The sequence below is a fragment of the Scyliorhinus torazame genome, chromosome 29 (genome assembly GCF_047496885.1).
Source record: "Scyliorhinus torazame isolate Kashiwa2021f chromosome 29, sScyTor2.1, whole genome shotgun sequence".
In the NCBI taxonomy this organism is placed as follows: Eukaryota; Metazoa; Chordata; class Chondrichthyes; order Carcharhiniformes; family Scyliorhinidae; genus Scyliorhinus; species Scyliorhinus torazame.
The window spans coordinates 24874953-24884379 of record NC_092735.1 but is presented as its reverse complement, the minus strand read 5'-3'; positions in this window follow the sequence as shown (position 1 = coordinate 24884379).

Sequence of the window (9427 nt, the reverse complement as noted above, 5' to 3'; positions counted from 1 at the left end):
GGCATCCGGTTGTAGCAGAATCTGCCAAAAGGGGTGTTGAATGTGCATAGTCTTCGGCTGGCCGGGTCCAGTTGGATCTGCCAGAATCCTTTGGACGCATCCAATTTAGTGAATATGTTGGCTCGCGCCATCTCGCTGGTGAGGTCTTCTCGTTTTGGGATGGGATAGTGTTCCCGCATGATGTTGTTGTTCAGATCTTTTGGATCTATACATATACGGAGCTCGCCAGAGGGCTTCTTTACACAGACCATGGAGCTGACCCATGGCGTGGGCTCCGTGACCTTGGATAGGACCCCTTGGTCCTGAAGAATCTGCAGTTGTGCCTTGAGGCGGTCTTTGAGAGGCGCAGGAACCCTGCGAGGTGCGTGAACGACAGGGATGGCGTCCGGTCTGAGTCGAATCTTGTACGTGTGTGGCAATGTCCCCATGCCTTCAAAAACCTCCTGGTTGTGAGCGAGGAGGGAATGGAGATTCGCGTGGAACTCAGCATCCGGGAAGTCGGATATCTCATCTGGAGAGAGAGACATGATGCGCTGTACCAGGTGAAGGACCTTACACGCTTGTGCGCCCAGTAACGAGTCCTTTGATGAGCCCACAACTTCGAAGGGGAGTGTGGCCGTGTACCTCTTGTGAGTCACCTGTAGCTGGCAAGATCCTACGGACGGGATAACGTTCCCGTTATAGTCAACCATCTTAAGCCGGGATGGTGTGATGAGTGGTTTGACCTTCATGGCCTGGACTGCAGAGTAAGCAATCAGGTTGGCGGATGCGCCGGTGTCCAGACGGAAGGCGACGCGCGATCGGTTGACCGTCAGGGTGGCACACCACTCATCGTCTGGATTGATGGCATTGACCTTGTTGACATCAATGACGGCAACTCTGAAGTCATCCTGGTCATCTGCATCACTTAACTGGAAGTCTTGATGCGTGGGCTGGACGGTCCTGACTCGTGTGCGAGGTTGTCGAGGATGCGCCGGATCCATGGGTTGAGCCGCACGACAGCGGGCTGCGTAGTGGCCTATCATGGCACATCTGTTGCACTGTTGGTATTTTGCAGGACATTGCCCTTTTAAGTGTAGACCTCCACACTTGCTGCACGTCATGACGTCACGGCGTTCGTTGCGCCACTGCGCATGCGCAGTGCGATCTTGCGGTGGGCGCGCCTGCGCAGTGCGTCCCTCGTTGTGGCCGTTATTCTTGGCGCGCACCTGCGCGGGAGACCGCGAAAAGCGCGGGAAGCGGCCGCTGTCGTCCGGGCCGTGGGGCGGGAAGAAATCGACGGCCTGGATGCGTTCAACGTCGTGGGCGGCCTGGCTTGCCGATTCGACGGCTGGGGACCCCCTCCGTGCCAACTCGGACGCCTGAAATCGGGCAAAACGGCAGGTCGCATTTTCATGGAGGACACAGGCTTCCACAGCAGACGCTAAGGTGAGGCTCTTTATTTTAAGAAGCTGCTGGCGTAGGCCACTGGAGGCAACGCCAAAAACAATCTGGTCCCTGATCATGGACTCTGTGGTGGTGCCGTAACCGCAGGACTGCGCTAGAATCCGGAGGTGCGTCAAAAAGGGTTGAAAAAGCTCCTCCTTACCTTGCAGGCGTTGCTGAAAGATGTATCTTTCGAAAGTTTCGTTTACTTCAGTTTGAAAGTGCTGGTCCATTTTGAGGATGACCGTGTCATATTTGGCCTGGTTTTCGCCTTCCTCGAACACCAGTGAATTAAAGACATCATTTGGGTGGGGGCCTGCGTAGAAGAGGAGCATTGCAATCTTCGAATCATCCGAGACATTCTGTTTTTCGGTGGCACGGATGTACAGGTCAAATCGCTGCCTGTAGAGCTTCCAGTTGGTGCCTAGGTTCCCCGTGACTTGCATCGGCTGCGGTTTGCCGGTGTGGTCCATGTCCAGAATGGCAGGTTGGTAGGCAGGTATCGATCCACTCCTGTACCATGTGGTGTTGGGTGTTCTAACACACAGAAGAGCCAACACAGTTGCATATGGTACAACACTTGTTTATTTAAACTCACTATTTACAACTTGGTCTTTGCACTCTGCACGTGGGGGGCTCCCTGCTTGTGGTGTTTCAACAGCTCTTTCATGCTTCCTTCTCCCCAGACCTACTGACCTCCAGGTGTCGTGCTCGTGCTTTTTATGTGGTTGGTGTTCTTGTCTGTGATTGGTTGTGGTGTTGTGTACTCTGATTTGCCTGTTAGTGTGTCCATCATGATGTGTGTGTTTGAATATCATGACATTCGGGGAGGCCGGTACGGGAATTGAACCCGCGCTGCTGGCATTGTTCTGTATTACACGTCAGCTGTTTCGCCCACTGTGCTAAACCAGCCCCTGGTTTAACACTGCCATGCAGTTACTGTGAAAGTCCCCTAGTGGCCACACTCCGGCGCCTGTTCGGGGACACGGAGGTAGAATTCCAAATGTCCAATTCACCTAACAAGCACGTCTGCCGGGACTTGTGGGAGGAAACCGGAGCACCCGGAGGAAACCCGCGCAGACACGGGGAGAACGGGCAGACTCCGCACAGACAGTGACCCAAGCCGGGAATCGAACCTGGGATCCTGGCGCTGAGAAGCTTCAGTGCTAACCACTGTGCTACCGTGCCGCCCCATCTATCATCCTATCCGATTGGAGGGATTGAGGTTAACAGGGGGGGGAAGGAGATGGCCAGGTAGGTAGGGAGGACAATTGACATAGAGATAGACAGACAGACAGATAGACAGGCAGAGAGACAGAGAGAGAGAGACAGAGAGAGAGATAGACAGACAGAGATAGGCAGACAGATAAAATGATCATACGGATAGATAAATAGACAGACAGGCAGATAGAATAGATGGGGCAGCATGGTGGTGCAGTGGTTAGCACTGCTGCCTCACGGTGCCGAGGATTCGGGTTCGATCCCGGCCCCAGGTCACTGTCCGTGTGGAATTTGCACATTCTCCCCGTGTCTGCGTGGGTCTCACTCCCACAACATAAAGATGTGCAGGGTAGGTGGATTGGCCACGCTAAATTGCCCCCTTAATTGGGCAAAAAATTGGGTAGTTTAATTTCTTTAAAAATTACATTAAAAAAGATAGGAGGATTGATAGACAGACAGACAATATGATCAGATGGATAGACAAACAGACAGAGAGATGGAGGTTAATGTCTGGATATTTAGATAATTATTGATAAAGGCTTTTGCATAATGGAAGATAAAAAAAAGATTGATACAAACTTCCAGAAAAAAATTGAGATTTAAGGATTGTGATGATATATAAATAAACTAATCTGTAGTGATTAGAGCATCAGTGGCAAATGATTGTTACTCTCTTTCTCCCATTCTCGACAAGCAGTGAAATCGACCATTATCCTTTGCCTCCTTTATTGCCCTCCTCTCCTCTCCTGTCGCTTTGTGTTCTCTCTAACCCTAACCCCCCCACCACCCCCTCCCCTCCGCCACCACATGGGCCCTGCTATTAGGGGCTGTGTCAGTGATCAGGGCTAATCTCAGGCAGACTAATTCATTTACAAACCCCCTCATTTCCAAATGAAAGGACCCGGCACACTCTCTGCCACTAACCCTCGCTCGGCTATTGTCCTGCCTGAAAAGAGTGAGGCCGCTTCAAAAAGGAAAACTTCTCCAGCCAGCTGCGGCCTCTCGGAATTGCTAAACCCCCTCCTCTCGTCCGGGCCACCCCCCGCCCTCTAACCTCCATGACCGCCAAATTCCCGCTCATTTTTTCTTTGACTGGGAGCAGGTGGAAGGAGAATGTCCCTACCCCCTCACCACCTCCCCCCCCCCCCCCCCCCCCCCCGAACCCACTCACCCCAATACACCTCCCACATCAACAATTTCTTCACGGTGGTTAATGGGATGGAAATAAAGCGTCCAGCTGTGTGCATTCTTTAGACACACTTCTCCTTTTTACTCTCATTCTGAAGAGGTAAAAGGGCTGAAATCTGAATCGTCTTTTGTCATCATTAAGCTGGCTTCAGGCATCTGGGGCGACATCCCTTTCAAAACCGTTGTTGCAATTGTCTCCTCTCTTCAGGCCTTGGGGCGAGGTTGAGAAGGCGGGGCCTTTGTGAATAACCATCAGCCGGTACGGGGAATTGAACCCGCGCTGCTGACCTCGCTCGGCATCGCGAACCAGTCGTCCGGCCAATTGAGCTAAACCGGCCCCCATGTGCCGCACAGTCGGGGGTACCGAATCGGAGAAAGATTCCATAGCACTGTCCAGAAGAAGGACAAGGGGGGGGGTGGGTAGCAGGGTGGCGCAGTGGTTAGCCCTGCTGCCTCACGGCGCCGAGGTCCCAGGTTCGATTCCGGCCCTGGGTCACTGTCCGTGTGGAGTTTGCACATTCTCCCCGTGTCTGCGTGGGTCTCACCCCCACAACCCACAGATGTGCAGGGTGGGTGGGTTGGCCACGCTAAATTGCCCCTTAATTGGAAAAAAAATGAATTGAGTCCTCTAAATTTATTTTTTAAGAAGGACAAGGGAGGGGGAGGGGTTGCAATTCTGCCCCAGGTCCCAGTTGACTCCGAAAATGCCCTCTGAACTGTTCCCAGCAAGTTGCAGACAGCTGACCTCAAGGCACTTAGGAATGGACAATCCGGTGTTCCTATAAGGATTGTTTGTCCGTGGAATTCCCGCTCAAGGAGAGCAGTGGTGTCTGGGTGAGTGAATATATTCAAGGCAGGGTTAGGCAGAGTTTTTTTTTAAAAATCGATTTTATTGAGGTATTTTAGGCAGATAGAAAAAGTGACATTGTACAGTCCAAAAAAAAAGACACAAATTACAAATTAAACATAGTGCAAACCACGGCTCTGTTCAGCACGGACCTGCCTCAATATCCCCCTACTCTACTCTACTCTACCCTATGCCCCCCCCCCCGACGTTTACTCCTCTGTGAAGAAGTCAATAAATGGCTGCCACCTTCGGGCGAACCCTAGTAGCGAACCTCTCAAGGCAAACTTGACTTTCTCTAGGCCAAGAAAGCTCGCCATGTCGGATAGCCATACCCCAGCCCTCGGGGGCTTTGAGTCCCTCCATGCTAACAGTATTCCTCCATGCTAACAGTATTCGTCACCAGGCTACCAGGGAAGCAAAGGCCAGAACGTTGGCCTCTCTCTCTTCCTGGACTCCCGGGACCTCCGAAACCCCAAATATTGCCACCTCCGGGCTCATTACCACCCCCAGTTTTCAATACGCGGGACATGACATCCGCGACTCCCTGCCAATACCCCCTGAGTTTAGGGCACGACCAGAACATGTGTACATGGTTAGCCGGCCCTCCGGCGCATCTAGCACACTTGTCCTCCAGCCCGAAGAATCTGCTCATCCGGGTGGGCCCGGTGCACGACTTTAAACTGGATCAGGCTGAGCCTGGCGCATGTTGCGGTCGTGTTTACTCTGCTCGGGGCTTCTGCCCAGATACCGTCCTCCATCTCCCCCCGAGCTCCTCTTCCCACTTAAGCTTCAGGTCCTCGGTCTGCGTATCCTCAGCTCCCATTAGTTCCTTGTAGACGTCTGAAACTCTACCCTCTCCCACCTCTCCCCTAGAAACTAGGGGGGCCTCCCCTTCTGCGGGAGACGTGGGAAGGACGGCACCAGTTTGCGTACAAAATCCCGCACCTGTAAGTATCTAAAGTCGTTCCCTCTCGCCAAACTTCTCCTCCAGCGCCCTCATGCAAATCGGTGGTTGCCGCAGATTGGGGTCCACACCGATGCTCTTACCTCCCCTACATGCCTCCTCCACTGGCCCCAGATCCGAAGAGCCGCCACCACTATCGGGCTGGTGGAGTACCGTGCCGGCGGAAGCGGCTGAGGCGCCGTGACCAGGGCTGCTAAGCTAGTGCCCCTGCACGAAGCAGCCTCCATCCGCTCCCAATCTGACCCCCGCACCCACCATCCATTTCCTCATCATCGCTATGTTGGCCGCCCAGTAATAGTTGCTGAAGTTTGGCAACGCCAGCCCCCCTTCCCCTCTGTTCCTTTCATGCATCACCCTCTTCACCCGCGGGGACTTCCCTGACCATACAAATCCCAGAATAATTTTATTCAGCCTCTTAAAGAAGGACCGTGGGATAAAGATGGGGAGACACTGAAAAACAAACAAGAACCGCGGGAGAATCGCCATCTTAACAGTCTGCACCCCTCCCCGCCAATGACGGCGGGAGGCAGAGTTTTAAAAATAAATTTAGAGGACCCAATTTATTGTTCCAATTAAGGGGCAATTTAATGTGGCCAATCCACCTACCCTACACATCTTTGGGTTGTGGGGGTGAGACCCACGCAGACACAGGGAGAATGTGACCCAGAGCCGGGATCGAACCTGGGACCTGGCCGTGAGGCTGCAGGGCTAACCCACTGCGCCACCGTGCTGGGGTTAGGCAGAGATTTGATCAACAAGGGAGTCGGGGGTTTTAAGGAGCCAGGCCGGAAAGTGGGGTTGAGACCACACCCGGATGAGCCGTGATCTTATTGGATGGTGTGGCAGGCTCGAAGGGGCGAATGGCCAATTCCTGCTCAGGTGGACAAATCCACCCCGAAGGTTAAACATCTGGGGCGGGATTCCCAGGGCCCCTTCGGGCATGTTTCCCAGCGGCGCACCATTCGACTGTGTGTGTGTGTTACTCAGTCTCTGCTCGGGCGGACGCAGGAGTGGGGGGAGGTGAATAACATGGGAAGAGAGCTTAGGTGCAAGAAGATTCATGGACATGTAAAGGGACAAAACCCCCGAAAGCAGCAGCTTGCTTTTTGAGCCCCGCGCTGACCTCACGTATTGAATGTTTGTCAACAAGTATTTCATGCTTGCAAGCAGACTAATATCCGACAACACAAGAGGTATTAAAGGTATTATGAATTGGGTGCCCCTGCTCTTTCAGGCGTGGAGCTGGAGTAGTACAATCACGGCTGACTCAAACCATCTGTCCATTTGCTTTTCTAAATTAGCTCTATAGATTGAGGCACACTTGAGCGATCCCTTTCTCAATCTAAAAGGTTTCTATGCCATTCAGGAGATGACAAGCCAGCAATAGTTGATAATGAAAGACTTTACCCATCTGCCCTGGCTTCCCGGGGTTGACGAGGGGGTGGGGGAAGGGGGGGAGGGGGGGTAATGAAGGTCAGGGTGGTGTGGGGGAGGGGAGGGGGGGTGGTGGAGCAGGAGAGCAGCCGTCACCTGACTTGGCTTTTCTCAAAGTTGTATAGCCGTTCAAACCCTCAGCCCCGACCATGCACCGTTGCCAGGGTTACCATGAATCCCAGCTCGGGGTGAGCACTCAAAAGCCTTCGGAGACCCTTAAATTTCGAAAACAGGCCAGCTGCGAATCTTCAAGACGGGGCTTTTTTTTACAGAGCCCCCTTCTTCTGTTTCAGACACCTCAAAGTGCACTGCGAGCAGTGTGGAGTGGGGCGGTGTGTGTGCCCTTATGTGTGCAAAGGGGCAGCACGGTGGCGCAGTGGGTTAACCCTGCTGCCTCACGGCGCCGAGGTCCCAGGTTCGATCCCGGCTCTGGGTCACTGTCCGTGTGGAGTTTGCACATTCTCCCCGTGTTTGCGTGGGTTTCACCCCCACAACCTAAAGATGTGCAGGGTAGGTGGATTGGCCATGATAAATCGCCCCTTAATTGGGAAAAAAATGAATTGGGTCCCCCAAATTTAAAAAAAAATGTGGGCAAAAAAGGCAACCGTTTTGTACACAGCAAGCTCCCGCTCACAGCAACACTCTTGTCCGTATTTGTGCTCAACCATGATAACTTCATCAGTTACTTTCCCTCCATTATTGGGTCAGAGTGCAGAATGTTAATTGCAGTGTTCAGCACCATTCGCAACCCTTCAGACACTGAATGAATCTCTGTCTGCAAACAGCAAAACATGCACAACATTCAGTTGATAAGTGTTAAGTGGCAAGTAACATTCGCACCACACGAGCACCAGGCAATGACCGTCTCCAACAAGGTTGACATTAAATGGTATTGCCATTGTAGATTCCCCCCCACCATCAAAAACCCAGCTGGATAAATACTGTGGCTACAACAGCAGGTCAGAGGCAGCGAGAGACTTGCCTCCTGACTCCCCTAAGCCTGTACATCATCTACAAGGCACAAGTCAGGAATGTGATGGAATATTCTCCACTTGCCTGGATGAGTGCGGCTCCACTGACATTCAAGAAGCTCGACGCCATCCAAGGCATTACACCAACTTAAACATCCACTCACTCCAGCACCGACGCACAGTGGCAGCCGAGTGCGCCATCTACAAGATGCACTGCAGCAACTCACCAAGGCTCCTTACACAGCAACTTCTAAACCCCCGACACGACCATCTAGAAGGCAAGAGCAGCAGATACACGTGAACACCACCACCTGGAAGTTCCCTTCCAATTCATGCACATCCTGATTTGGAAACATATCAGCCTTTCCTTCATCATCACTGGGTCAAAATCCAGTAACTCGGGCAGCACGGTGGCACAGTGGTTAGCACTGCTGCCTCATGGCGCCGAGGTCCCAGGTTCGATCCCGGCCCCGGCTCACTGTCCGTGTCGAGTTTGCACATTCTCCCAGTGTCTGCGTGGGTCTCACCCTCAACAACCCAAAGATGTGCAGGATAGGTGGATTGGCCACGCTAAATTGAACCCTAATTGGGAAAAAAATAATTGGGAGCTTGAAGAATGGGGCTGGTGCTCCAGTGCAACACTGAGGGCGTGCTGGACTGTTGCCGATGGTTTTCAGGAGAGACATTCAAACAAGGCCCTGTTTGCTCTCTAAGCTGGAAATGAAAGATCCCATGAAGGAAAGCAGCAGAGTTTGTCCTGGTCAACATTCATCCCTCAGCCACCCAAATCAGATGCTTTGGTCATGTACTTTCTAAAAAATAAATTTAAAGTGCCCAATTCCCCCCCCCCCCCCACAATTTAAGGGGCAATTTAGCGTGGCCAATCCACCTACCCTGCATATCTTTGGGTTGTGGGGGCGAAACCCACGCAAACACGGGGAGAATGTGCAAACTCCACACGGACAGTGACCCAGAGCCGGGATCGAACCTGGGACCTTCAAATCATTGACATTATGACTGCTTGCGGAACCTTGCTGTGCATGTTGTCTGGCCCCATTCTTCTTTTAAAATTAGAATACCCAATTCATTTTTCCAATTAAGGGGCAATTCGGCGTGGCCAATCCACCTACCCTGCACATCTTTGGGGTTGTGGGGGTGAAACCCACGCAGACACGGGAGAATGTGCAAAACTCCACATGGACAGTGACCCGGGGCCGGGATCAAACCTGGGACCTCGGCGCCGTGAGGCAGCAGTGCTAACCACTGCGCCACCGTGCTGTCCTTCTGACCGCATTTTATACCTTATGACAGCGCGGCATTGGATATAGAATGCCGTGAGACTTCCTGAGGATAGGAAAAAGTCGCTATATAAATGCG